Source organism: Dasypus novemcinctus, chromosome 18 (assembly GCF_030445035.2).
Source record: "Dasypus novemcinctus isolate mDasNov1 chromosome 18, mDasNov1.1.hap2, whole genome shotgun sequence".
NCBI lineage: Eukaryota > Metazoa > Chordata > Mammalia > Cingulata > Dasypodidae > Dasypus > Dasypus novemcinctus.
The window spans coordinates 53402992-53426704 of NC_080690.1; the positions used below are offsets into that span (position 1 = coordinate 53402992).

The following is a 23713-nucleotide window of genomic DNA, read 5'->3' on the forward strand; positions in this document are numbered from 1 at the left end:
GGGCTACAGGCTGATCTGGGTAAAAGAAGCTGGACCCTACCACCACTGTGATTTTCAGTCAGTCAGGGTTCCTCGTATGCCAGAGGCAGAGTCAAAATGGTGGCTACCAGCCGCTGTCTGACTTGAACATGTTCAAACTTTAGCTGTTGTTAGGGTTATACTTCAGCCTGCCAAATTGACTAATCAGTAGCTGAAGTTAGTGTCCAAATGTCTCTTCTTCCCCTGTTTTTGGGAACTGAGCTTCCAATTCCAGCCACAGAATAGCTCCTGAGGTTGCCTTCGCCGCCAGAGTAGGATGATCACTGGTCTCCACAGCATGACCTGTATTTTCCCAGAGAGCCTGGTGCAGGTCCTCCCAGCTTCCTTCCTCCTGGAGGTGGAGCTGGGGCTTAGGCTAGACCTGCAACCTTATCTGAATGGAAGGAAGCTGGTCCCTATCCAGCACTGTGAATTTCAGTCCCTCCCATTTCCCCTCATGCCAGGGGCACATTTAAAATGGTGGCTAATGGCCTCATTCTCACTGAGACAGGTACAAACTTTAGCTGTTCTTAGGATTATACTTTAGCCTGCTAAATTTACTAATCAGTAGCTGAAGTTCGTTTTCAACCATCTCTTCCTCCCCTGTTTTTGGGAAGTGGAGCTTCCAATACCAGCCATGGAATAGCTCCCAGATGGCTTGTGCTTCCCAGTGGAGGATGGGCACTGGCCTTCATGGCGTGGAGTGCTCTACTTACAAATCTTCTCTGGAGATGGGCAGTCTCCTCCTTCCATTCCTTCAACGATGTTGCGGGATGCTCTTCTGGTGACCTGGGGCCCCTAGACAGGTGCTTTAGATAGCTATGGATGATTACTAACTGCCCTGATATACGAGTTGGCTCTAGGAACTCCTTATTCTGCCACCATCTTGCTGATTGTCCCCTCCTCTAGCTACTTTTAAAAGTTAACATACATCAAGGCCATGATTATAGTGAGGGAGTCATTCTATATTATACTAAAAGAAAGAAATCCTCTATGTAATAATTCAGTGACTATAGTTATTTGTTAATTCTCCATACTCAGTTTCATCATCATGTGCATTGAGGGCCACTCTGCCTCCTCTGAAACCAAGACCAGGGACCCGCCCTGGGAGTATGGTCTGGCTCCATGTAAAGCTGATCAAATGTTTGGAAGAGGTCAGCTAGGGTGCTACAAGATACTACCCCTTTTAAGAAGACTTTTTCTTCATTCAATGCTTGCCCTGTAACTGCAGTGCCTTAGTATTTTCTAGAGCCCTGAGAAAGTTGTTTCTGCCAGTTCTTGCTGGTTGTTCAAAGCTTCTATTGGGAAAGCACTATGCAACATCTAGAACTCTGATTTACAAACAACGTGGTCACAAATTTTCTTGGCTTAAGGACTTCCTGATCAGGTCATCCTAGGAGGTGAGACTTAAGTTTGTTTCAAAGCTAACATAAGAAAATTCTGTAAGCAGGTAACATCTAAAAAAAAAAAAAAAAGAAAATTCTGGTTCTGGAGTGATGTGAATAGTCCAATAAGTTCCAGCCAATTTCATTACATTCAATAAATACCTACAAGCATTGAACAGTGTGGCATCAATGACAGAACCTGGTATTAGGTCATGAATTCCACTCTCATGAGTGACATCCTTTGCAGCAACACCATCTTTCATGTAGAACTGGTCCATAGCTGTTGCGTCAAGCTCACTCATCAGAATTTCCAGGGTTTGTTCTGGCTGACTGATTACATGACTCTCTGGGAAATACAGCGTATACAAGTACCAAGAGTCAGAAGTCATCCCTCCCACACAATATGCTGCTCCATTTGGGAAAATTGCATTAAGAAACTGTTTCTTCCAGGAAATTCTGGTGTGGGTACCTCTGGTGAAAATGCTTCATGAAATTCTTATGAGAATAAAAGAAGCTTTGAATTGAGTCAAGCTTCAACAGGGGAACCAGTACTTTCAGTAAGAGGGTAGTACCACATGTCTTCAAAATGAAACGTCTCTTGGAGACAAACATGCTATTCTCACTGAGTACATAAGCTTCCTGCTTGTCAGTTTTTGTCACACTTATGGTTGAACACATAAATGGCACATCCTTCAAAAGTATGTTTCACTCAGATCTTGGGGTGGCACAGAGATCCCCAGATCCTTGTTTTGTATCGGGCTGCTACTGGGAGAACCAAATCTCCAGCAGCTTCTTGGTCCCTTCGAAAAATGTGCAGCTTCCATCATCATGACGCTAGCAAACAATGAACAACCACAGAAAATCAACAAATTAAATCTTCTCTCCCTTACTAAAGTTCAGGTTCCTTTTTATTTTATTTTTTGCTATAATTTTTAACTTAAAAAAAAGATTAACAAATTTTCCCCAGCTTTTTTTGGAAGCGAAAGTTGAAACGTGAGTCTGTTGGAAATAAGAGACAGATATAGTTCAGTCTCTTGTAGTCTGCTGCTTCCCTGTTACAGAGAGTAGAGTGAGTGCTAGCTAATGTCAGCGGCCATACAGTGCTTTCTTCACCCCAGAGAAGAGAAGGTTTCAAATGTCTTGGTTGCCAGAGTGATATGTTCAATGATTACAGCTTTGTTTTTACCAGCTTTGCTAAAAACCAGCAACAATAGCAGAGATGATTAAGAAAAGTGCAGAAAAAATGAAAAAAAAAAAAAAAAGAGAACACCCATAGAATACGGTGGTGGCTGATTTCTAGATATTGATACTGGGGGCCGTGCTTTCCATAAACACCACCTTGTAATTGCAGGAAACCCTAGTTGCAATCATAGTATAATCACTTTGAACTGTTGCATACATTATTATATCAAGGAATTAGATATCTTGCATGAATGCTCTCTTTTGTGTTTAGGTATTCTATGCCACTCTTGCTGTGAAACTGAAGTGCATGTAGAAAAACCTTTTACTATATGAAATTTTACAACACTTGTGAAAACAATTCAGTTTGGTTTATGCATGGTATAATATTTCTCCAGGTATCATCCAAATTTCTCATAGACAACGCTTTCATCCTCATTAGGTTTTGGCCTCAGCCAAACCACCTGAGACTGTTCTATTAAATTGCTCCCTGGGGAAGCAGACTTGGCTCAGTGGATAGAACATCCGCCTACCACATGGGAGGTCCACGGTTTAAACCCAGGGCCTCCTCGACCTGTGTGTAGCTGGCCCACGCGCAGTGCTGATGCAGGCAAGGAGTGCCCTGCCACGCAGGGGTGTCCTCTGTGTAGGGGAGCCCCATGCGCAAGGAGTGTGCCCCCTAAGAAGAGCCGCCCAGCGTGAAAGAAATTGCAGCCTGCACAAAAGAAAGTGCAGCCTGCCCAGGAGTGGTGGTCGCACACACACAGAGAGCTGAGGCAGCAAGATGATGCAACAAAAAGAGACACAGATTCCATGTGCTGCTGACAAGAATCCAAGCGGACACAGAAGAACACATAGTGAATGGACACAGAGAACAGACAACTGGGGCAGGGTGGGGGAAGGGGAGAGAAATAAATAAAAATAAATTTTAAAAAAAATTGTTGCCTGAATTTTACATCCAGTTACCTCCAGTTTCCAGAACATATTCTCTACTAATGTTATTGAAACCAGTTTCTACTTCATACAGATATTTTTTTGCAACATCAATTAAAGTTGTTTTCTATGAGTCAAGTCCTATTAAGAAAATGACTGCAGTTGTTCATTTTGTGAATTATTTTAACATTGCTCCGTCCATTTGTATTCCTTGCCATGGAGTTCCTTCCCCTCAGCCCACCCAAATAAAGCAATATTCTTACCCTGTGGGTTTATACTAAACTCATACCCAAGAGGGAAAAAAGCGAGTGGACCCTAGTCCCAATTTTCCTTTAAGGTCAAGTGAATTTGGTCTTCTTTTTTATTGGCAGATGGTGACAAAAATAAACAGGATATTGTAGCTTGAGAATAGGGTACATGGGCAGAACTATATGGAAATCTTTTTTTTTTTTTCCTTTCCCCCCGCCCCCAGTTGTTTGCTCTCTGTGTCCATTCGCTGTGTGTTCTTCTGTCTTTATCAGTGGCACCAGGAATCTGTGTTTCTTTTTGTTGTGTCACCTTGCTGTGTCAGCTCTCCGTGTATGCGGTGCCATTTCTGGGCACGCTGCACTTTCTTTCACGCTGGGCGGCTCTTCTTACAGGGAGCACTCCTTGCACGTGGGGCTCCCCTACACGGGGGACACCCCGCGGGGCACTCTTTCACACATCAGCACTGCGTGTGGGTCAGCTCCACACTGGTCAAAGAGGCCCGGGGTTTGAACCACGGACTTCCCTTGTGAAAAGCAGATGCCCTATCCACTGGGCCAAGTCCGCTTACCTGCATGGGAATCTTAAAACATGCTGTGCTCCCTAGTAGGTCAGTAAATGAGATTAGTTTATCATGAGCACCATGACTTAACTAACTTGCTAAGTAGTATAAATGGCATTTATCACAAAATTTAGTAGGAAGATTTAGATTAAAGGTACTGGATTCAGTAAGTCAAGTCAGCTTGGATCATTCACTTCAACTTTTACTTTAGCAGCCATTTCCACTAATTTCCATTAATACACAGAAAGCTTTGGTTCACAGCAGAATCAATATCTTTTCTGACCTATCCTGAGACTTTGTGATTTGTGATGCATGTGATAGTGTTCTGACTTCATCTGCTCCTTTCACCATGATTTGATAGGATAAATGAAGAGACTGCTCAGCGTGAGAGCTATCAAGGTTATTCAGGTGTCACAGTGAAGCAGAATGCTATTTATTAAACATAACCCGAAATTTCAAAATAGTCATTAATGGGAAATGACAGAAATATATGCTGTCAAGAGTGGCATTCTTTAGCTATATTGGCATATTCCGTGGGACTTAAGCAGCTGAGAGAACAGTGAAGCTAATTATATTTTGTATTTATTCTTGTCCTCAATATTTTTTATTCTTTCTGGCTAGGTACTGTGATGTTTTTGTTCAATCAGTATTGATGTATGAAACACCATTTTTTAGAGTTTCTACACAAAATCTACTTGGTTTGAAATCAAGTGGCTGGAACAGTTTTGACTTATTTTTAGCATGTTGTTGAAAGTTTCATTGAAGAAGCATTCAATCAATGTATAATTAGTTTGTGATTCTGTAAGTAGTGTAGCACCTAATGTTTGGTGCTCTGGTTTTTCAAGGAATAATACTCAATGTGGATTTTGTACTTCAAGAGTATCCCAGCAGATTTGATGACATTTATTGGATTGAGGTCTGGTTTATTTTTTGTTTTTGCATAGAATTCTGCATAATGTTGATAAAGTACACAAACTTGTAGGGGAAAAAGCCTAGGAAAATGAAAACTGTAGATTGGATAGTAATCTAAATCTTAGTGTGATAGAGGAGGGTAGGTTTTGGTGCCATAAATTCTCCCTTCATGGTGTTGAACTTAAGTCAGTTGAAATTTATTTCTGTACCACAATTTATGCTTCAATGAAAGTTTGCTTAATTAAAAAAAAAAAAAGAAAAAACACCTTCTATGGGATGAGAGAGCCCTGAAGCATCTCCATATGTCATTGTGAGAGTTTAGTTATTTTATGAATCCCCAAAAGAAAAATAATATGTTCTTAAACTAATCTATTCCTGTGGGTATGGTACCCTATAATTGCATAAAATGCAGTTGAGGGACCTTTGATTAGATTCCTTGATAAGATCAACTTAGGACTTTTCATTAGAGTTTGTCAGTGAGAGGTGACTCAGGATGAGACTTTGCCTTCTTGCTGGTTCTATGGTAACACAGAGAGAGACACTTCCAAGAAGGAAAAAGAAGCTGCCATATTATATTTTCTCTTTTAACAAATCAATTTTATGGATACATATTAATAAAGTGTATAATTCATCCAAAGCGTACAGTCAATGGCATTTGGTATAATCACACAGTTGTGCATTCATCACTTCAATCACTATTAGAACGATGTGAGAGAGGACTGCATCACCTACAGCAGAGATCGGCAGCCTCTTCACCATGAGGGAAGAACCCAGAATCAACTAACTGATTTTGGTGAGAAAGCATCTCTGATAATGATATGGACAACCACAGCCTCAGAACTATAAGCATTTACCCTAAATAAAATCCTTATTATAAAAGCAAACCAGTTTGTGGTACTTTGCATCAGCAGTGATTCGCTAAAGTAAAACAGTCATCTTGATTGGGGTGGGGTCTAAGTTACCGATTTTTTTTTTTTAATTTAAAAAATTATCAACTGAGTTGGTGTCATGTATTCTAGGTTATCACAATACCTCAAGGCTTTGGGACTTTGAATTGGTAAATACTCATGATGTGTGAAAAAGCATGATCCATTCTGTGTGATATCGACCACCTAAAACTGTATGCTCAGTTGTGTGTATACACACAGGACCTAGAACGATATGTCAAACTGTAAAATGCTTGTGATTCTGGATAACTTCCGTATTCTTTCTTTCTTGTATATTCCATATTTAAAAATTAACTTAAAAGTTTGAAAAAAAATGTTATTTTAAAAAACTTAGCACTAGTGCAAAATGGGTGTAAAAAGAAATAAAACAAAATAGAGAACTACAGCAAAGAGATTTAAAATGGAGTCGGAAGGTCATTCTGGAGATTACTCTTAGACAAGTATCAGTCAGATATCACAAACTGCCAAAGTGCCCAAAACCTCAAGCCACAATGTTCCTCAAAACAACAAAGACATCCAGGCACCATAAAACAGCCCATAAAATAAAGAATTTAGTTAACTACCTAACCAGAAGGATAATTGGAGCACCCCAAATATCCACTAACCATAAACAACTTGTAAATGTCTTCTGTTCCTTTGAAAACCCTTGCCTGGAAATGTCAAGATAGGGCAGAATTTAGATTGCTACCTGTATCTGTGCTCCTGGAACTGCAATTCCGAGACCCTCAAAAAATGCCTTTCTTGACTTGCAACTTAGTTGGTTATTCCTCAGTTGACCTGAGGGGAATAAAAGGAAAATAGGTAACTCAGTTTATATACCTATAGCAAGTGAATTTTAAAATACTAATTTATTGAAAGACATTGTCATTATATAGACACATTAGGGGTTGTAAAATAGGTAACTCAGTCTATATACCTATAGAAAGTGACTTTTAGCATGGTAAGATATTGCATGAAATCTGTGTTGTCATTATATGTACACTATGTTTCATATTAGGGATTGAAACATATTTAAGCCATCTCCCAGTGATGAGCATCTGGTTTGTGTTCAGATTTTTACTTTAATGTGTCAATATCCTTGCATATACATGTTGTTGCTGTATTTTGTAATCATAAATCTCTAGATGCTATGTTGTTTGTCAGAGAATTTGTCCATTTCTTGGCTTTGATACATAGCAACAGACGTCCCCTAAGAAGGGCCATGTTGCTCCATAGTTCCATCCTTTTGGCCTTTGGGAGTAAGTCAGGAACTTTCTAGAATTTAGCCCCAATGTATCAGGTAACTGAAGAAGAGGTCTGCTTCCTCTGAGAACACTTCCCAGTGTGTTCTCTAATACCGAAATTGTAGGTGGCAACAGCACATGGGGCACTAGACCACCTGCACCAAGAGGTGATTGACAGCCACACTCACAGTAAAAAGAAAAAGAGGAAGGGGTGGGGAAAGAGGAAGAGAAACATAGAAGATTAAAGAAAAAGAAATGCATACATGCGCTCTTTCAGACTTCCCTGCCAAGCTTAAGAAAATTGCTCATCAGTTTTTATTTGTTGGGGGGTGGGGGAGGGGTGGGAGGCTGTTTGAGAACAAAAAGGGCCTATCCTCTCTGTGTTTATTATATAAATTCATGGCATCCCCTGTCTGGAGAGCTGGGCAGTTGAGGGCAGTGCTACAAACATTAATGACCATTTTGTTCCAAATTTTTGTATTTAATCAAGAGGAACAAGTAATTGTGAGAAATATGAAGGCTTGAATCATGACATATTTGAACTTTTAAGATATTAGAATAATGAAAATTTCACATGACACTCATTTTCTATTTTGTAACAGAGAGAAGGGTCCATGTACAGATAGCCACATTTTACTGCACAATTTTAGACTACGTTTAAGGCTTTGGTTTTTATAGGGAAAAAACACCCTTTCTTTCTGTAGTTTTAAATGCCCTACACTCACTTTGGCTTGATTCCATTCTACTCTTTTCTCTTTGGTATGGGGATGATTGTGTAGGTGTGAAACCTTCCCAGGTGAGTCCCGATTCGTTTTCTTACCAGTGTTTCTTGGGCACTTTAATTCTTTGTGAGGCGGCACAAGTCTAGCTCAGCAGTTTTAATAGTTTATAAAACAGAAAGCTAAGTTAAATTCATAATCAACTCAGAAAATCAGAAAAATACACATGGAGAAAGACACAAGGTTGGGACAACCCAGTGTGCACTGGATGGCACTGAGAGCAAGTGCTCTGGGATGTCAGAAGAATGGAGACATGGTCATTCCAGGAAGGCTCACAGTAGCAGCAGCTGACCTGGCTGGGCCTCCCCTGTGCCTGCACCCTGCTGAGGCCTTTACCTGCCTTGTTAAAGGGATTAAATGTCCCCAGCTCTGGAGCCACATTGCCAGGTTTTGAATTTAGCCTCTTAAATCCACACATGCCTTCTGTGTGACCTTCTATTCCTTGAGCCTGGATTTTCCCATCAAGGCAGGACTAGTTTCAGAAGTTGTGAGAATTGAAAAAGAAAGTGCCCTGTGTAGTTGTTGCTCTTCCTGAGCCTCCCACAGCCACAAGTAAGAGTGATCAGGCCTCCATGTCCAGTCAGAGACCTCAGGCTCAGGGGGCTCTGGGAAGTCGGCTTGAGAGTCTCCAGGCTAATAAGCAGAGGAGGGGTTTGAACGGAGGTCCCTTTGGCCCAGACCTGAGTGTTTCCACACTCCCCATCACCACCGTGAATTCTCAATAATGAGGAGGAAAAGCATCTCCAATAGCTGTGGGTGTAAATGCATGCAGCCATCCCTGAAAATATTTCCGTGGACATGGGTAGAGGAGGGGAGCCTTCCTCACCCACCCCAGGGAGAGGGACCGGGCAGGCAACACCTGGACACTGAGGCACCCACGCCCCACACGTGCCCTCTAGCGGTGCCCTCAGCGGAGGGGGCAGCATTGTCGATACTCCTGTTTAGACCTAAGGAAACGGGACCGAGGGTAGCAAGAGAACTTGCAAGGTCACAGTCCTGGGAAAGGGCAAAGCAGGATCCACCGGAGGTCCGGATGCTGCAGCTTCCCATCTGCCCAGTTATGGGGACAGCACGGGTCAGGGGAATTCTGAGAAGCCCCATTTCTCTCTCCCTGGAGTCTTGCGTCCAGGGTCCGAGGACGGAGGACGCGGGCACAGCCGCCGCGCAGCTCTGGACAAATCTAGGGAAGGAGACGCGGCCATCGCCTACGTGCGACCCCACCGCGGAGCTGCGGCGTCCGGGGCCGGCTCGCCCTCGCGCCACCCTGGCTGCCGCGGCCCAGCTGGTCCCAGCGGCCACAGGAGCGCAGCGGGGAGAGGGCAGGAGGCCTGCAACCTCTGGAGGGCTGGAGGTGAAAATGCGCCCTCCGCAATACCCAGCTTCCCTGTGCCGACCCCATCGAAGGCTCCCCCACCCCACCAAGGCCCTGCCCACAAAGCATCCCCACGAGGGCCTCAGGGACCGAAGAATACCCGCGGGGGAGCGGATGCGGTCGAGCTGCTACTTGTCCCGTGGGAGTTCTAGTATTCAGTCTCTGGTGCCTCCTAAAAAGAAACAACAAAGAAAAAAGGAAACAACTAAGGGGAGCAATGCGGCTCAGTGGTTGAGAGCAGGTTTCCCACACACGATGTTCTGGCTTCAATCTCGAGTTCCGGTGCCACAAAACAAAACAAAACTAAACTAAACTAAACTAAAAATACCCCGCGGTTCACAATGGCCCCCGTACGGGAACACTCCCCGGGTGCCCAGGGCGCAGAGCTCAGGCAGGATTCTCTCCCCTTTACCTCCTCCAGCACCCCCAGGGACAGGTCTGTTCCTTATCCCTCTACTGCACCGGAGCGAATCGAGTCTGGGCAGGGGTCTTGCTTGCTGAGAGCCCCGCGGAAAAGGAGGGGAATCCGGGCTTCAGTCCCCGGCAGCGGGGCTCGGCGTCTAGGCTTCCCCCTCCCGCCAGCCGGACATCCAGCGCCGCCGAGCGGCTCCCTTCTGGTTCCTTCACCGGGGAAGGAACTCTCAGGGCCCTCCAGAGCTCCCTGTAGATCCCCTGGGTGCTGGTGGCCCCAAGGTGCTAACTTTGACGGGGTTCCTGAGGATGGCCTCACTTACTGCCTCACTATCACCTGGAACTATTATTCCGTCTCTCCGAGGCGGGATCTGCGGCCCCTGGGAGGGTGGGTGACTCCCACAAGGGCGCACGGCTCCCAGGGGCTTGAGCGGAGTAAAGGGTTTCCCCTCCATTGCTCTGGGCCTCTCGCTGTGCTCCCTCCAGACTTCTCCAGAACAGGAAGTGCCAGGGGTTCTAGGGGGGCACCAGCCCCCTCTCCGGCCCAGTCTGCGGACCCCCAGGCGCTGCTCTGCCACAGCCCGACAGCGCCACCCGGCGGCGGCAGCCCCTCCCGCGCGGGCAGCAGTGTTTTGCCCGCAAACCACTTCCCTCCGGTGAACTCTGTTTCCTTGGACAGAAGCCTGCGCAGGCACCGCAGCAAGGGGACAGATCACCCCGGAGGCATCCTGGCCCTTAGGGTCACATGCAGTGCTTCGTGCCCCAGGTCCTGGCGGTCTCCCTCCTCACAGCGCTTCAGCCTGTCACCTCAGCTCCACTGTCACCCAGTTCTCACTGTCACTACTGTGGACGGTTTGAGAACCTGAAGGACGGAGAATCTCCACCGTAGCGGTCGCCTGCCCGCACACCGGAGCTCTTCCCCCCTCTTGCATTGACCTTAGTTCTGCCTGCTCCTTCTCATCTTCAAGGATCCACCCGTCGCCATTCTGTACACAGGCTGGATTAACAATTCCCACATGGGCTGACTCCTGCAGTGCAAGCAAAGTCTCTTCCTCCTGGGTCAGACCCCTTGGTGCTGGAATTCTCCGCTGCCGTGTGGGAGTAAAAGCTTCTTGCCCGTGCTCTGGCTGATTTGCTCCCACTACTTTCCTCGAGCGCTCACAATCAATCACCAAACAATAATGCACGAATCCACTCCTCCCACCGTCACACGCGGAGTGAACGTCCGTTTTGCAACTCCAAGTGCTGGGCCCGGCCAGCGACAGAGCCGGACACAGCCCTTTTCTCTCCCCGTGCGGATGGAGCCCTGGCTTAAGGCTGTTGCTAACGCAGGGGCCTCCCAGGCCAGGACTGAGAAGGACAAGGGCGGCGCCCTGGAAGGGGACAGGAACATTATTGGATGGGGAGGGTCAGGGACATCTATTTGAAGAAGTGACCCAGGCAGGATCACCAGGCAAAGCCTTGAGGGAGAAAGGAAGGCTCTCCTGGGAAGGAACGAATGCTGAGAACAGGGAAAAGGCAGGGAAGAGGCAGGAGGCGGGGGAGGGGGGGAAGGTGTCAGAAAAGTGCTGGGGAGAGGTGAGGGCCCTGAGGGGTTGAGCAGGGAATGCCTTTACCAGAGGTAGGTTTTAGGAAAACCTCCGGGTGCTGGGCAGAGAACAGAAAGGAGAGGAGGAGCTAAGGAGGCCACCCGTGACACCCGGAGAGTCAGGACGCTGTGTGCGTAGAGGTGGAGAGAAGCTGTGAGGTGAGACGAGGCAAGGCGTTCTGGAGGCCAGACCTCCAGCTTCGCTTCCTGAAGGTCTCCATGTGGAGGGGTGGGGGAGAGGGTGAGCCAGGGCCCCAGGTCTGCGAGGCCTCAGGAAAAGTGGGACAGACCCATCCGGCTGAGCCCTCAGGGCGGCTACCTTGCAGCAGGGAGCCTGCAGAGCTCAGGGTCCCTACAAGGACTCCTACACCCACCTATAGAGCCCCGGAGTCTCACCCGAAAGAGATGGGAAACCCATCCACTTGCTGGCACTGGTGTTCTCACCCCCAGCAGAGCAGCATGAAACCTGCAGAGATGGGGGTCTTTCCAAGCTTGCCTGTCCCTGCCTCGGTCCATGGGGCCACGTGTGTGTGAGGGGGTGGGTGCATGCACCCCACAGGCCAGGCTTTCAGGATTTGGCAGGTCACTGTGGCACACCTGTCTTATAAATCTCCATAGTGTCTTTGAACATTTGTGTTACCATATCTGTTGTGGCGAATTCAAACTTCCCTCCTGTCCCACACCTCACTGGTGTGCTTGGCATGTGCGGGCTGTGTATATCTCAATTCCACCACACACCTCTTCTGTTGTGGATGTGGCATATGGATATGTGTATATGGGGATATGCTGATGTATGTCACCTTCACACACTTGGTATACAATGATCCCAGGATGTATGTAAGGCAAGGTCCCCAGGGTGTGCTAAGATGTGTCAACATTACACACCTGTCACATAGGGCCCTCAAGATGTGTGTATATTTAGACTGTGCTACAGTGTCACCATGTCACACTTGCCTTGCAGTCTGTTGTGTGTGCCTTCAGGGTGTGCCAAAGTGTGTTGTCTTCACATACTTGGTACATATGATCCAGGTGAACCAGGAGTATGGTTTGTGTATGTTTGTGTATGTTTCTTGGTTAGGCCCAGTGTGCTAGTGTGTATCCTACCCTGTGAATATCTAGCCGTGTCACAATCACACATCACTCACAAGCATCCCTGAAATATTTGTGTTTCTGGTTGTGCTATAGTGTCACAACTGCACATCTGTCACACAGAGTTCCATAGGTACATGTCTGCAGATTGTGCTATGTTGTGTTGCCTTCACCCACCTACCCACATACAGTGTTTCCAGGCTATACTATGGCATATTAGCATCAAACACTATCACATCCTGTGTGTATCACTGTCACACATTGTTTCAACCCAGCTCTGAAGGGCACAGGTTGGGGCAGCCATAAGGCCAAAGAACTCACTAGACAAATGGTTAGACATGAACTTTAAGTGTCTCGTGAACAGGAGAGATCTCACTAGTGGTTGATCGAAATGTGAAGTTAGTACCCCTCAAAGAACCGAGGAGAAAAAGAAGGAATATAAAGGGTCTCAGGACAAAGACATTCCATAGGGGTGATGACAAAGTTTCTACTAGGGTCTGTGGCTGTGCACATGGGGTTTGGTGATGTTACCTCAGGAAGTTTTATCACTTGGAGGAGATTTGGTTTCAGATATTCTCTGTTCCCCCGGGGAGGGTTGGTAACCTTTAACTTAGGCCTAGGTCACGTAGGCAGCTATGTGCTGAAGACTTAGAGGGGTGCTGGGTCCCCATGTGCACCTGTTCACTGGGACCAGACCTCAATCACACATGACATCAATACCTAGTTTACAGGAAACATGGGCAATGGGTGAGCATGGTAAATAGCATCAGAGAGATGCAAGAAGCCAAATCTAGAATGTGAAAAATTCTAATGGACATAACCCAACAGCTTCAACGTACAAAGTTATGAATACAAAAGAAGAAAGTTGTACCTATAGGTTAGGAGACTTCTAAGACACACCTACTAAAAGCCACAGGATACATTTTGGATCCTGATTGCAACAATTCTGCCTCCAAGAACAAATGCATTTACAGACAACTGAGAAAACAACACTGATAGCATATTCTACTACAACCATAATTAATCAAATATGATTAACAAATTGTGGATAAGATGGCCTGAACATTAGAAGATGTTTTAAACCATTTTGAGAAGCACAGGCTTATGTTGTATCTTTCTTTAAACTTAAACACTGTGAACAGCCCCCACTCCTTTAACTACAAGAGCATTGTGAAAATCTGAGTTGTATGTTTTAAAGAATTTTACTTCAAATTAAGAGAATTAAAATCTATTTTTTGAAAAACTTATTTCATTTGTTTTCATTATATAAAATAAATTATGTAATTCAAGTAATTAAAATTTTGGAAAAGAAAATTGATTTTTGATAAACAGCCACATCAACTGGTGGTGACTCACATTCTGGGGGTGGAATTGCTAATCCCATTGGAAGTGTGTTCCATGGACACTGAAGGCAAAATCTGGCAAAGGGAATGGGGAAAAAGGAATTCATTCAGCAGTAGGTCAAGCAGAGGTGAGTTCTCAGAGATACGACTAAATATGTGTACATAAATGAAAAAATATCTTGGAAGGATCCTCACCAATTGTGAACAGTTCCCTCTGTGGGTTGATGTGATCGAAAGAATTATGTATCCCCAAAAGGCAAGTTCTTAATCTTAATTTGTGACCCTTGAAGATGTACTTTTGGTTAAGGTGTGTCCCAACTGCATCAGGGTGGGCCTTAATCCTCATCGCCTGAGTCCTTTTAAAGCAGAATTTCGTTGCAGTGAGTCAGCGAAGGCCACACAGGAAGAAGCCAGAAGTCCCTGGAAACTGTAAGAGCTGACAAAGGTGCCATGTGATGGGAGGCAGAGATGCCAGTCAAGCAGCACCAAAGCTTGCTGTCAGAACTCTATAGACTTCAGGAAGAAGCATTTGTCTTGATTACCAAAACCATGAACAAATGCATTCTGATTATTTAAGCCACCCCACTGGGTGGCATTTCTCAGAGCAGCCTGTCAAACAAGACAGCTGGGGAGGTGGAAGGAAGGAGGGACTCAGTATGACAGAGTGAATGTTTAGGGTACAGGTGATAAAAAGTTTAGGGTCTGGATCGGTTGAGGGAGTAAACTCGGTGTTTGTGTTGGACTCATAGTGAAGAAGACATTTGAAGAAATATTTTCCCAGTGGTAAGGAAGGAAGGTTTTATTCCTTTACGATCACTATTTATTTATTATCTTGCCTTATTTCATTAAATAGGACCTCCAGTATAATATTGAGAAACAAAGAAAAAAGCAGCCATCCTTCCTTTGCTCCTAATCTCATGGGGAATCTGCCTCCTTAGTGCAGTAGAAAGTGCATTAGCCTCATAATGTAATCTCATGGGGATATTTTAATAAGGAACCACAATGTATGATATTTTAGGATAGGATAGGATTTTTTCTAGATGTTGTCTGTGTGTGTGGATAAATTTTTGAACACTTTGAGAGTAAGTTGGGGACATTCTACCCCTTGACCAATGTATAATTTCAGTCAGGCAGCTAGACAAGGGTGACTGTGTGTCTCTGGTTCCCTGGGGAAACTCCCCGTTGCTTCTAATTATCATAGTTCTCAGTTCAAAGCAAGCAGGAAATATGTCTTTTCTGACTGTATTTCCTAAGATATATTCCATTTATTCTAAATTTCCTATAATCATCTGAAAAGAATATTTAACTACCAAATTGTGTTTATTGCCAGGCCAGTGGCTACAGTTGTAGCATCTGTGCATTCGTGCATCTGTGGAGAGGGATCAACTAAACCCTGAGATAAAGGTTTGGGATTCCATGATCCTGTGGAGAAGTGATTGTCGTTTTACATTAAGCCCAGGCTCTGCCTAGGGAGTTGAGATTTCCTCTGGAAAAAAAAAACCCCACCACCACCACCACAACAAAAAAACCACAAACACAGAAGTGAGCAAATGACGAAAAACTACTAACGTTTACTAAGGAGGTTATCCCCTAAGAAGGAGAGAGATGGCTAGAGAGGAAAATGATCTGTGAAATCTGAGAAAAGTTACGCTCTCGATGGGAGGACCAGAGAGAGCACCAAGGTCTGAGACCTGAAGGTATGACGTTGAACCTGTGGCTCAGCCAGGTGGGTATCCCTCTCCCCAATGTAGGGCCCTCTGTGAAAGGACTGAGGGAAGCATTACAGCTGTACCTGTCACAGGGCTACAGGACCTTATTTGCTATTGGCTCAGCCACCCCTCCATTCAGTGGAAGGTATGGATGCAAGAGTGAAAGCATGGAGGATAGTCAGGCAATCCTTGTAGCATTTCAGGTAATAAACGGATAGGAAGAAATGAAGGCTGATATGCACATCTCAGAGAAAGATGGAAGAACATTATACTCTTTTGGTGAGACTAAGGGAAGAAGCAAATTCTAACAATGTCCTCCTGTTCTTCTCCCCATTCAGGAATGTGCTGAACTGGGAGGATGTTTTGGCTGGCTCTCATTGGTACAGACCACCACAGCCTCATGTTATGCACCAGGAGAACCTCTAGGGCTCGTAGGTTTTCCAGCAGGAGGGTCTCTTGGGTGGCAGAGAGCCACCAGCAGCTCGTAGGCGAGGAAGCCCAGGCTGCTGCTCCCTGTGGGTGTGGCCCTCAATCACCTCTTGGTGCAGGTGGTCTAGCACCCATATGCTGTTTTCCCAATACAAATTGGGTGTTAGAGAACACACTGGGGAGAGTTCTCAGAGGAGGTAGACCTCTTCCTCAGTTACCTGATACATTGGGGCTAAATTCTAGAAAGTCCCAAACTTACTCCCAAAGACCAAAAGAATGCAACTATGGAGCAACATGGCACTTCCTAGGGGCAGTCTGTTGCTATGTATCAAAGCCAAGAAATGGACAAACTCTGACAAGCAACATATCATCTAGAGATTTATGATAAAAAATATATAGGCTGTGGGAGGCCAGGGCCCTCACCCTTAAATGAAACATAGTTTGAAGCATGTAGCCTCCCAGCCTACCATGGACACCTACTAGTTACAAGTAACAGGCTTATTGCAAACTTTAATCCCCTCAAGGTGTATACTCCCTTCCTATGATAACATCAGCAAACATCCCTTTGTACATCTCCTGTAACTTTTCTAGAAACTCTGTTTTTATATCTTGTGGAATGTCTTTGTCCTTAGACTCCTATATTCCCCCTCCTTTCCTCACTTCTTTGTGGAGTACCGACTTTATTCATTCTTTGACTGGCAGCAATCGAAGAGTCTTTCCTATTCTAAGTTCCAATAAAGGTCATGTCTAACCATTTGTCTAGTGTTTTCTTTGGTCTTCGGCTGCTGCAACCCATGCCCTTCAAATTTGGGTTGAAATGCAGGCACAACACTGTATGTACAAGAATATTGACACATTTAAGTAAAAATGTAAACTCAACCCAAATACTCATCCCTGGGAGATTGCTTAAATAGGTTATAATCCCTAATATGGAACACTGTGTACATATAATGACAATGTAGATTTCTTTCAGTAGATTAGTATGTTAAAATTCACATTCTATATTATATATACTGAGTTACTTATTTTACAATCCCTAATGTGGAACACTTTGTACATATAATGACAATGTAGATTTCTTTCAATAAATTAGTATGTATTGTAGCATTTTGATATGGTTATGAATTCCAAAAGTAGATAATGGATTATGTTTGTAATCTGGTCTGTAGCTGGGCATGATTAAGTTATGATTAGGGCTTTGATTGGGCCATGTCATTAGGATGTTGAGTTCCTACCCCTTGGGGGTGGGGACTCAAAGATAAAAGGCATAGCAAAGGACAGAGTTGAGGGTTCTTAAAGTTGGAGTTTTGATGTTGGAGTTTGATGATGAAGTCTTAAGCTGGGTCTCTGGGAATTAAGCTCACAGAGGAAAGAGAAGCAAGCCCCAGGAAGAGAGGAACACTAAGCCCAGGAAGAAGCAAGCCCTGGGAAAAGAGGAACCCTAAATCCAGAGACAAGCAAGACCCTGGAAGGTGGGAACCCAGGAAGTCTAAACTCTTGCAGATATCAGCAGCCATCTTGCTCTAACACGTGAAAATAGACTTTAGTGAAGGAAGTAACTATGCTTTATGGCCTGGTATCTGTAAGCTCCTACCCCAAATAAATACCCTTTATAAAAAGCAGCCAATTTCTGGTATTTTGCATCAGCACCCCTGTGGCTGACTAATACACGTATTTTCCTTTTCTCCCCCTCAAGTCAACTGAGGAAATAACAAACTAAGTTGACGGTCAACAAAGGCATTTTTTGAGGGTCTCAGAATTGTAGTTCCGGAGCAAACCTGCCCTATCTTGGCATTTCCAGGCAATGGTTTTTAAAGGAACAGAAGAAGTTTAGACAAGTTATTTATGGTTGGTGGATATTTGGGGTACTCCAATTATCCTTCAGGTTAGATAGCTAACTGAATTCTTTATTTTGTAGTTTGTTTTATGGTGTCCAGTTATCTTTGTGGTTTTGAGGAAGATTGTGGCTTGAGGCTTTGGGCACTTTGGCAGTTTGTGATATCTGGCTAATATTTGCCTAAGAGTAACCTCTAGAATGAACTCCAGACTCCAATTTAAATCTCTTTGCCATAGTTACTCTATTTTGTTTTATTTCTTTTTACCGTAATTTTCCACTAGGGCTATTTTTTAAGGTTTTAAAAATACGACTTTTTTCAAATTCTTAATTTAATTTTAAAATACAGAAAATACAAGAAAGAATACAAAAGTCATCCAGAATCACAAGCAGTTTACAGTTTGACATATCCTTCTAGGTTCTGTGTGTGTATACTTACAACTGAGCATACAGCTTTAGGTGGTCGATATCACACAGAATGTATCATGCTTTTTCATATGTTGTAAATATTTACCAATTCAAAGCCCCAAAGCCATGAGGTATTGTGATAACCAAGAACACATGACACCAATTCAGTTGCTAATTTTTGATATTAAAACAAACAAAAACTAACTCAGGATCCCACCCCAATTAGGAGGGCTGTCTTAGTTTACCAAATCGCTGCTGACGCAAAATACCAGAAATGATTTGGCTTTTACACTGAGGATTTTATTTCGGGTAAAAGTTTACAGTTTCCAGGCCATGATTGTCCATATCACCATCAGAGATGCTTTCTCACCAGAGTCAGCTGAAGAGGCCACCGATCTCTGCTGTAGGTGATGCAGTCCTCTCTCACAAGGCTCTAATAGTGATTGAAGTGATGAGTGCACAACTATGTGATTATACCAAATGCTATTGATTGTACACTTTGGATGAATTGTATGCTTTATTAATATGTATCCATAAAATTGATTTGTTAAAAGAAAAATATAATATGGCAGCTTCCTTTTCACCCATGGATGTGTCTCTCTCTGTGTCTCCGTTTACATCAGATTCTGCAAGAATTCAGAGACTCATCCTGAGTCACTCCCCAGTGACAAACTCCAATCAAAAGCCCTAAATTGATCTTATCAAGTAATCATGAAAGGCCCCTTGGGTGCCATACCCACAGAAAAGAGGTTAGGTTAATTCTCCCCCCTTGCGGCTTTTTTGTGTGCTGTATGATCTCTGTGTCCATTCACTGTATGTTCTTCTGTATCTGTATTTATTTATTTTATTTCCCCTCCCCCTTTATGGCTTGCTTGCTGTCTGCTCTCTGTGTCCATTCGCTGAGGGCTCTTCTGTGTTCTCGCTTGTCTTCTTTTTGTTGCATCACCTTGCTGAGTCGGCTCTGTGGCATCCTCGGGCAGCACTCCGCAATGTGTGGGCGAGCCTGCCTTCACAAGGAGGCCCCGGGAAGCAAACTGAGGGTCTCCCATAAGGTAGACGCGCGCTTATCTGATTGAGCCACAGCTTCTTCCCAAGTGGTTAGTTTAAGAACATATTATTTTTCTTTTTGGGATTCATAAAATAACTTTAAACTCTCACAATGGCACATGGAGATGCTTCACGCTCTGTCACCCCACAGAAGCTTTGAACAACCAGCAAAACTGGCAGAAACATCTTTCTCGGGGGTCTAGAAAACTTTTAAAGCACTGCAGATACAAGGCAAGCACTGAATCAAGAAAGGTCTTCTTAAAAGGGGTAGGATCTTGTGGCGCCCTGGCTGGCCCCTTCCATATCTCTGACCAGCTTTACATGGAGCCAGCCCATACTCCCAGTGCAGGTCCCTGGTCTTCGTTCCAGAGGAGGCAGAATGGCCTTCATGCACATTAGGTGAAGCTAAGTTTTGAGAACTAACAAATAACTATAGTCACTGAATTAGTATATAGAGGATTGCTTACATTTAGTATAATGTAGAATGACTCCCTCACTATAATCACGGCCTTGGTATATATTAATTCTTAAAGGTCACTAGAGACAAATAATCTGAAACATTTCTTAGATTCTTATAACATGTTTTAATTTCATGACTATGCAATCTTTAACTCATAACTAGGCCTGAGCTAGAGTTAGTAAATTCTTAACAGCCCATTGATAGCCCCTTTTATTTAGTTTAGTCTAAGGGATTTACAAATGTTTAGCTTAAGTTTCCTTACTCATTATCTTACAAGGAATGAACTATTTACAATTTTATGTCTTATTCTAGTCAAACTTTTTCAGTTGTTAATGGATCCAGTTTGCAACCTGTCATCCCATACTTACCCCAAGTAACCTCTGGAGCTTGTGCTAACATACTTCCAATTAAACATATGGGTCAGAATCCTTTCTTTTCTTCTTCTTCTTTTTGTATATTTAATAATTGGAAATATAAACAATAATTTAAAATTAAAAAGAAAATGCAGTTGAATAAATATATATATTTCAGAATCCCTTAACATCCCTATATTACTATCCCCACCCTCCTTTGCTTAATTTTCATTAAAAAATTTTTTTTCCAATTCAAGGATGTTAGAGAGCTGCACCTGTAAGAAAACAAAAGCTTATCTAATTGTGGAGGAGAAAAGAATTTTATTAACAATCTTGCAAGAATGGGCACACGACCTGGATAAAACGGCCAGCCACGCCAAACAACAAGAAACAATGATATTTATAACCTATACCTAACAGGTTCCTCCCCTGTTCCCCCACTGATTGGGTTACAGCCTATCTGGGAGTCTAACTAAGTTACGGTTCCCGCTCTCATGGCGCTCCCATGCTCTCTACACTCTGGCTGGCTGGGCAGGCTTGGTGCGCTTTCACTCCTGGTTCGCTTTTCAAATTTGGCTCCGCTTTCACTATTGGCCCTTCCCCCACTTCTCACCATGGGCCTTTTTGGCTTTGGTCCTGCCCTCACTTCTCACCATTGCCCTCCCTCCCTTGTTTCAGGGCCACTTTTCAAAATCTTGGCTTGCCAAAGCCGCTAGAACTCCTTTCCCTCCCTCTTCAAACCGCAGAGCTGGCTCTGACTTCCCCTTTATGAAAATTAAACTTAACTCTTCCCTACAAATCCCCCCTCTTTCTTATAGACTCTTGTAGTTTTCACAATTTAGTTTCTCAAATCTGCTAAGAGCCTCCTCACATTCTTCATCACAGAGCTCTTCCTCTTTAAGGGGGTACAAGTTGTTTTGCTTGTACTGTATGGGCATCTGTTTGGTTAGGGTCATTTCAATGAGTTTTTGAGCTAACCCTCGGGCACATGGGATGATGCAACATCCAACTGCTGTGAGTACCACAACCATGATGATAAGGGAGGTTAGGACAGACAGTGCCACTCCTTTCCATTTTCTAAACCAGCTCTCTAACCATCCTGTGAGTGGGTTGTCAATGCCAGAATTTTCTAACTCTTCAGATAAGGCTGTTAAGCCTTGCAAGGCCTTGGTGATAGTCCCATCTGGGGATGAATTTATTGGGGATGAATTTATAGCAACTACCTCCAATCATAATAGAGACGCCTCTTTTTTCTGCTAGCATATTTTGAGGACTATCCTATTCTCCCTTGCCATTCGGCTAGTAGCATCCAACTGCTATTCTCTTTACTGCATCCCTAGTGTAATTGATACATCTTTGTTGATTATAATATATAGTTAATCCATCCACATTTTTGTTAACAGTGAGCCACGAGAGCAAGAATGACTCAAATACTGCAGCTATCTGATTTCTAGTTTTAAATTCATTTGGGATTCCCTGGGGAACTCCTATACTATCCAGACAAATTCGGTCATCAAAGGAACCAAGTAAACTTCTTTTTGTTCTCTTTCCCTGATTTTTCTTTTTCAAATGCCAGGTAAATGGGAGGGCCAAATGAACCACAGCACAGGTTCCTCCCCACTTCTCAGGTAACACTGGTTGGAGGATGCCCTTTCTGTAGTACCACTAAAGATCTGCTCAGGATATGGCCAAACTGGAGAAATTGCCAGTACTGTCCTCACTCATGTTCCATACTTGTGTACACAGGGCCATAGCCCCAAGTTCCTGGAGCCCTTTTCCCCTTCTAGAGAGACAGGCAGAGTGACTTCCTGGACTAAGACAGGAAGCCGGTATGGCTTTGGTGTTTCCCTTTCTGACAGGACGGAAGCGAGAAGACAACGTACTACAATGTTCACCAGGAGTAGCATTCTGGAAGAGGAGTATCATGCACTTAAACTCCTTTTCATGCTTTTCCATACCTAGTGGAAAGGTTACAACATAAACAGTGGGCCAACCTGTTGCACAAGTATAACCGTTGCTTTTGTTCAGACTTTGTATTGTATATTTGACCCATTTTACCCAGGCACTTCACCCCCATATCCTGTCTCTATTTCTATGGTCTGCTTTAAATCCTCTGCCTTAAGTATCCTGATTGCTTTGGGATCATTCTGCATTGGGGAACTGTCTTTAGTGGGTTTTCTTTTGGGATCTGTGAAGGGTTAGCTGGAGGGGACGTTGTTGACATCATATCCACAGGGGGAGGAAGGACTCAAATATGGAATCTTCCAGAGGATCTTTACTTGCAACATCCACCCCCATCTGATAGACTCTGTCAGGGGAAGTACAACAATTATTATTGCTGAATTTGTCTGCCTTTCTAATGGTTATTACCACTGGGTTACTCTGGAGATTTTTGCAGTCTGGTGGGATATTACTTTTATAAAAGGCTATTTTGTTCTCCAACAGTTTCCAGTGAGGACAGCCTCCTCCATTCCCATCGGTCTACCCTTTGTATTTAGTAGTCCACCACACAAAGTTCCAATCAAGACGGGGGAGGTTGAGATAACCTCTTGGTGACTCCAGGCATAGATATTTATTTTACTCACTCAGCCACCATTGATGTCTTAAATCGCCATATTTTATCACTTGGCAGGCATCAAACTGCATAGTCTGAGACTCTAGGCCTTCAGTTATATTTATTATCAATTTATTTTTTTTTGAAAGATTTATTTATTTATTTATTTCTCTCCCCTTCCCCCCCCCCACCCCGGTTGTCTGTTCTCTGTGTCTATTTGCTGAGTCTTCTTTGTCTGTTTCTGTTGTTGAGAGCGGCACGGGAATCTGTGTCTCTTTTTGTTGAGTCATCCTGTTGTGTCAGCTCTCTGTGTGTGCGGTGCCATTCTTGGGCAGGCTGCACTTTCTTTCGCGCTGGGCAGCTCTCCTTATGGGACATACTCCTTGTGTGTGGGGTTCCCCTATGTGGGGGACACCCCTGCGTGGCAGGGCACTCCTTGCGCACATCAGCACTGTGCATGGGCCAGCTTCACATGGGTCAAGGAGGCCTGGGGTTTGAACCGCAAGACCTCCCATGTGGTAGACGGACGCCCTAACCACTGGGCCAAGTCCGCCGCCCTACTACTAATTTAACAGGGTTTGTCATGACCTGAATCTGCTAGTCTCTTAAGGCACTAGACAAGGTGGATATAGATAATAGCCTTCCCACTAAGTAGAGGGATATCTTCCCACAAATTTCACTGATGCTGTAGCTGAGGCCAGAGGATATGCCTCTACCCATCCTGTCAAGTGATCTACAATGAACAAAACATACTTTAGCTGACCCATTGGGGGCATTTCAGTGAAATCAACCTGAATACTCTGGAATGTTCTGAGGCTGGGCTCCCTCCCCCCTGGCACTTGCTTTCTTAAAACTTCCTTATTCACCTTTTAGCAAACTATACATTGTTTATTTATTTGTTTAGCTACAATATAAAGGCCCTAAAATACTTA

At 44.1% G+C, this 23713-nt stretch overlaps 1 pseudogene; it reads right to left on the reverse strand.

Annotated features, from left to right (window-relative positions):
• Nucleotides 1–1316: 1316 nt before the first annotated feature.
• LOC101418907 (S-adenosylmethionine decarboxylase proenzyme 1-like) lies at nucleotides 1317–2015 on the reverse strand (annotated as a pseudogene).
• Nucleotides 2016–23713: the final 21698 nt, after the last annotated feature.